Below are 6,736 nucleotides of genomic sequence, written 5' to 3' on the forward strand. Positions count from 1 at the left end.
CCTGAGGCTCTGGTCTGGCCTTCCCAGATGTTGTGTGATGGGAGGAAAAGAAATGTCTACGTGCTTCAACCAATGCCAGTGGGTTTCCTATCACTTGCAGGGGTGATCAGTGCTTGCAGACACGAAGGTCAATGTTAGGACTCGCTGACACATCAGTTAAGTCTGTTGACTTCGAGCAAGATGCTGATACCTTGAGAGTTGAAGGGTGTGTGTATTCCCTGTCTTTGGGAGCCCTGTTACTCCTCTTTCCCTGGAAATGGTAGAAACAAGCTGTCCTGTTGCTTTCAAGTCCTTGGAAGTGGAGAAAGGCATTGAGCCAGGCCTTTAAGAATAGCTAATTCTGTCAGGAATGTGTTCGGTGGAAGGCAGGGTGGTGTGCAGGAGCCGGCCGTACCGGTCTGAGAGAGCTGACACCTCATCTCATAAACATTCAGTGAGGTTGGGTAGTGGCTTGAAACTGACCATGATGAGAGGATTTACTTCATGGACATAGCAAATATTACAAATCAGGGCTTTTTTCTTTTTCTGGAGAGCCACTTACCAACACACTCTTGGAAAGGCTCAAGATTTAGTATATTAACATCTATATTGTTTCCTAGCTTCTCTTACTTTCCCCACACAGTCCAATAAGTGGAAAGTGAGCAGACTTCAGGCACCGCTGATTTATACTGAACCCAGGCTGAATTTTTTTTTGTTTTTTGTTTTTTTGTGTGACAGAGACAGAGAGAGTCAGAGAGAGGGACAGATAGGGACAGACAAAAAAGAAGGGAGAGATGAGAAGCATCAATTCTTTTTTTTTTTTTTTTTTTTTTCTGAAGCTGGAAACCGGGAGAGACAGTCAGACAGACTCCCGCATGCACCCGACCAGGATCCACCCGGCACGCCCACCAGGGGGCGATGCTCTGCCCCTCTGGGGCGTCGCTCTGCCACGACCAGAGCCACTCTAGCACCTGGGGCAGAGGCCAAGGAGCTATCCCCAGCGCCCGGTCCATCTTTGCTCCAATGGAGCCTTGGCTGCGGGAAGGGAAGAGAGAGACAGAGAGGAAGGGGGAAGGTGGAGAAGCAAATGGGCGCTTCTCCTATGTGCCCTGGCCAGGAATCGAACCCGGGACTTCTGCACGCCAGGCCGATGCTAGAAGCATCAATTCTTCATTGAGGCTCTTTGTTGCAGCTCCTTAGTTGTTCATTGATTGCTTTCTCATATGTGCCTTGACCCGGGGGGGGGGGGGCTACAGCAGAGCGAGTGACCCCTTGCTCAGGCCAGCACCGTTGGACTTCAAGCCAGCGACCTTTGGGGTCAAGCCAGCGACCTTTGGGCTCAAACCAGCGACCATGGGTCACATCTATGATCCCACACTCAAGCCAGTGATCCACGCTCAAGCTGGTGAGCCCACGCTCAAGCCGGATAAGCCTATGCTCAAGCTGGCGACCTAGAGTGTCGAGCCTGGGTCCTCTGCATCCTAGTCTGACACTCTATCCACTGCGCCACCACCTGGTCAGGCAGACTGAAGTCTTAGTGTGTCTTTGGGCCTAAGGAGACCCCTGAAAGTTCAGGCTAAAAGCAAAATTAATTTTAACTTGACTCTGGCTGTAAATCTGTGGTCTGGTCATGCTTTGGTCTGGGCACCCCGCCCTTGCCGTGGCTCTTGCAAACCTGGCTCTTTCTCCATTCACGTCACCTGCAGAAGCCCCTGATTCTGGGACTGGTACAACTTTTATCTCCTGCCTCCAGACACGGCATGACTATCTCTGATTCAGCATCTGTGGCCAGGCATTCCTCTACGTCAGTGGTCCCCAACCCCCGGGCCTCAGACCGGTACTGGTTCGTGGGCCATTTGGTACCGGTCCGCAGAGAAAGAATAAATAACTTACATTATTTCCATTTTATTTATATTTAAGTCTGACGATGTTTTATTTTAAAAAAAATGACCAGATTCCCTCTGTTATATCTGTCTAAGACTCACTCTTGATACTTGTATCGGTCACGTGATACATTTATCCGTCCCACCCTAAAGGCTGGTCCATGAAAATATTTTCTGACATTAAACCAGTCCGTGGTCCAAAAAAGGTTGGGGACCACTGCTCTACGCCATGGACATACACTGCAGCTAGGCAGAGAAAAGCCCTGCCTCATGGACCGACATTCTAGTAGGGGACTTAGGGCGGATGGTATATTCCAGAGGTGGCTACACCTATATGAATGTACCCCATCCCACATGGTCCTCTTCTGATGTGACATGCCATGCCTCTACCAAGAGGTGGGATCTACTTTTCCTTCTCCTTTGAATTGGGCTGGATTTTTCTAACTGCTTCAACCAACAGCATATGGTTGGTCATAAAAAGCAACACAGCCTCTGCCATGCTCTTCCTCTTGGGACACGTGCCTTAGAGCCCTGAGCCACCTTTAAGAAATCCAGAAACCCTGAGGCTGCTGTTTTGAGAGACCGTGTGGAGAGGCCACAGGAAGATAGAGCTGCCCAAGGATCTCCTAGTGGTTCCAGGTCCCAGCTGTTCGTGTCTTTTCAGTTCAGGCACCAGATGCATGAATGACCAAGCCTTCCATCGATTCCAGGTCATGGCCTTCAAGCCACCTTGCTGTGCTGAGTAGAGCAGAAATGTGCTGTTCTCTCTGAGCCCTGCTCAGACTGCAGGTTTATGAATGAAGTAAATGTTTTTTACTGAAGTTCTGTGGATAAGACTTCTGCATAAGTTTTTTTGGGGACATATTTCAACCCATAGAGATGCCATTACAAGAATCACAAATCTGCTCCTCAGAGGGAAGCTTCTAATTTTATCAGGTCTTAGAATAGTGAGTTATGCAAGTTAGCCTCCCTATTACACACAAACACACACACACACACACACAATGGCAAGACATAGATATGTGTATGTGTATAAAATTTTAACATAAATCGGTTATATTCTACATATTTGTAACCAACTTGTTTTATACATTTAACAGTATGCCTTGAAGGTCCTTGCAGATGACACATAAATCTATACCATCCTTTTTTATCATGATACAGTGACTTTATAATATTGATGTCCCATAGGTAGACATTAAGGTTGTTTTTAATTTTTTGGTTAGAGTTAGTCTTAATCATAAATGTAATGTTTAGTGAATATTTTATTTTCCTGAAAGTTAGTACAATAATTTTTGCAGTAAGAGAATATTTGTGTTTAAAAATAAATGCTGGATGGCCTCAAGTTAGAGTCAGAATCCACTTTGCCTGATAAATGAAGGAGGGGAAGGAACACGGCAGTTGAGCTCTCTGGGGGTCAGAGTCCTGTAGGAAGTGGAGCCAGGGGGAAGCCTGTTGAAAGAAACATGGCCAAGGGAGGTCTTTGGAGTTAGCTGAGGCACAGTGAATGAATGTAAATCAGTCTTCCTTCTCCCCTCTGCAATGTTAGGACAGTGAGACAGGGCTCAGTCAGGAAGAGTGGAATTGCTTTTGGAATCCACAATGAAATACTCGATTTTTGTGTCAGCATGGTTGAGAAGTAAATTTTTTTTAATTAATTAATTTATTTATTCATTATTAGAGAGGAGAAACAGAGAGGGAGAGAGAGGAGAGAGAGACAGAGAGAGAGAAGGGGGGAGGAGCTGGAAGCATCAACTCCCATATGTGCCTTGACCAGGCAAGCCCAGGGTTTTTTGTTTTTTTTTTAAATTTTTATTTATTCATTTTAGAGAGGAGAGAGAAAGGGAGAGAGAGAGAGAGAGACAGAGAGAGAGAGAGAGAGAGAGAAGGTGGGGAGGAGCTAGAAGCATCAACTCCCATATGTGCCTTGACCAGGCAAGCCCAGGGTTTCGAACCGGCAACCTCAGCATTTCCAGGTCGACGCTTTATCCACTGCACCACCACAGGTCAGGCAAGCCCAGGGTTTTGAACTGGCGATCTCAGCATTTCCAGGTAGACGCTTTATCCACTGCGCCACCACAGGTCAGGCGAGAAGTAAATTCTACATTCAGTATGAAAATGACATCCTTGTACATGCATTTTGAGCTCATAATAAAGTCAGCTGGGCAGGGAAGTTCTTCTAAGTGGAATTTGTCCAGTGACAAGAGCCAGGGTATCGCTGGTCCCAATGAAATGGGAGCTTAGTTCTGGCTGTTGGAACCCCTTCAGAGAGAGGAGCAGATGTCTAAGGGGCAGGGGATCCAGGTTAGGAACTGCGTGAAGCCCCTGAGAGCACCTCTTGGAATGTGCTTGTGGAATGCTGGCTCCCTGAAAAGATCTCTATAAATAGAGATCTTGTTGGTAAGGTAAGGCTGACTTTATTCCTTACCTAGGTAGGCAAGGGGAACCACCTTAATGGAGTCTTAGTGGCCTTTAAGAATATGGAGGGCAGAGTTGGGAAATTTATGAGGTGTTGGAATCTAGTTGAAAGTGGTCTTCAGTGTGGTGGCTTGACTAGGATTGGGTGAGGACCGTGATGCAGTTGTTTGGGATTGTTAAGCCTCATGAAGTGAGACTCCCAAAGACTGGCGAAAGGTTAAGAGTCATTTCATGCTGTCTGTGAAAAAGTTGAGCATTTTAAAATGTATTTGCAATACTTATTTTCTTGGACAAAAGTTGCTTGGAATAATAAGATCATGCTGATAAGACAATGAAATTGTAATGTCGTGCTAATGAAGACAGTAAACTGTGAGCCTGTCAGCGCCTTCAGTTCTCAGACTGAGCTAGTTTCTGAGATCTTCCCCTTTGGGTTTTGAGGAAAGGCTCATTTAGCAAGAGGTTTAAACTTTACCCAAGCAAATCCTGACTCACTTTGTTCCTACTGTTCAGTGAAGGAATCGCTGCATTTCACCCCATCACAAAAGTTTGTATAGAGGGAGCCTCATTTCTACAGGAGCCTAAGGGTGTTAGTCAGATTGGTCAGAAACCAAGACATCTATTAGACCACATTTACTGTGTGTGTGTTTGTGCACATGTGTGCTATTATGCTAGCTATATAGTCAGGGTTTTGGTCTGTTTTCTCACACATGGTGCAGTTAGGTCTCTCCTGCTCCCTTGCACTGAGCATAGCCTGGGGAGGACCTCTTTCTAAGGAGAGTCCATCCATATTCACTCTAGGATACAGCTCACTGGCCATGTGGTTGGCAGGTTCAATGGACTCCCATCTGTTCTGCTGTCCAGTCATTTAGATTAAGAGGTAGGAAAAGGAAACTTCCTTTGCACTTCCAGGCCCATGTCCTGTGCCCTCAAATCCCTAACCATGAAAGCTTTACATTTGAGAGTGTTGGGCTCATGCTGGGTATACTGTCTGTAACTCTAGAAGACTCCCCATCCTTTTCCACTCTGCTCTGTGCATGGGGAAGGCTGACCTGTATGGTTTGTATCAATCTACTCCCTCATCCTTCTGTTCAGCTAACAGAAAATATCAGCAAGAAGTCAGAGGGAGGGAAGAGAATAAGGCTGGGCTAACTATTCCCCCAGATCCCTCTCTCAGTGTCCTTGGTTGGCTGGTTGCATCCCTTAATGGAATGGCATAGCTCCTGCCGTGTGGCACTCTTCAAACAGTTCTTTCTGTCTCTGGGTTTTCATAACAGTGCTCTCCTCTTGTCCCCGTGGTGGGCCTAGGCTTGAAACAGATGCAGCTATCCCTGAGATATTATATTATCTCTTGTGATTGCCCTTTGACCTTGCCCACACTTTTGTTATTAAACTCTACTAAAATGATCCAATTTGGCCTTGGCCTGCTGGCTCAGTGGATAGAGTGTCAACCCCACATATGGACATTCTGGGTTCAATTTCCAGTCAGGGCACACAATAGAAGCAACCATCTGCTTCTCTTTCCGTCCCTTACCCCTTTCTGTCCCCTTTCCCTTCTCGCAGCCAGTGGCTTGATTGGTTTGAGCGTTAGCCCTGGGCACTGAGGATAGCTTGGTTGGTTGGACTGTCAACCTCAGGTGCTAAAAAAAGCTCAGTTGACTTTGAGCATCGGCCCCAGACAGGGGTTATCGAGAGGGGATCCCAGTGGGGGCACATGCGGGAGTCTGTGTCACTATCTCCCCTCCTCTCACTTAAAAAAAATTATCTAATTTTCCATCCCAGGTATCTTTCCTAAGGGAGCAATATAAAATAATAGAAAAAGTATCTGAAATATACAAAATAGTGAAGACATTATGTCCATTAAATGAAGAGTAGGGTGATTTCTTCAACTTAAAAAGATTCAGACCACAAAATAAGAAATGAACATTAATAACTTTTACTTGTATAGGTTATGGTTTTAAAGGAACTGTACTGAATGAACTGAATTTATAGTTACCAGTTATGATTTATAAAGTTTATGTGACCTTTATTATAATTAATATTAAACATTATTATATAGGGGGTGAATTTGATCTAACTACCTTGTAATTATACCGATGGTTACTATCAATTCCACAACTGCAGGTTCCCATAAAAAAGCAGGAAATCTGGCCCTGGCTGGTTGGCTCAGTGGTAGCATTGGCCCAGTGTATGGATGTCCCGGGTTCGATTCCCATTTAGGGCACACAGGAGAAGTGACCATCTGCTTCTACCATTGATCTCTCTCTCTCTCTTCCCTTTCCACAGCTATGACTTGAATGGTTCAAAGTTGGCCCTGGGCTCTGAGGATGGCTCCATGGCCTTGCCTCAGGTGCTAAAATAGCTCAGTTGCCAAGCAACAGAGCAGTGGCCCAGACAGGCAGAACATCTCCTGGTAGGGGGCTTGCCAGGTCGATCCTGGTTGGTATGCATGCAGGAGT

This window comes from Saccopteryx leptura, chromosome 2 (genome assembly GCF_036850995.1).
Source record: "Saccopteryx leptura isolate mSacLep1 chromosome 2, mSacLep1_pri_phased_curated, whole genome shotgun sequence".
Lineage (NCBI taxonomy): Eukaryota > Metazoa > Chordata > Mammalia > Chiroptera > Emballonuridae > Saccopteryx > Saccopteryx leptura.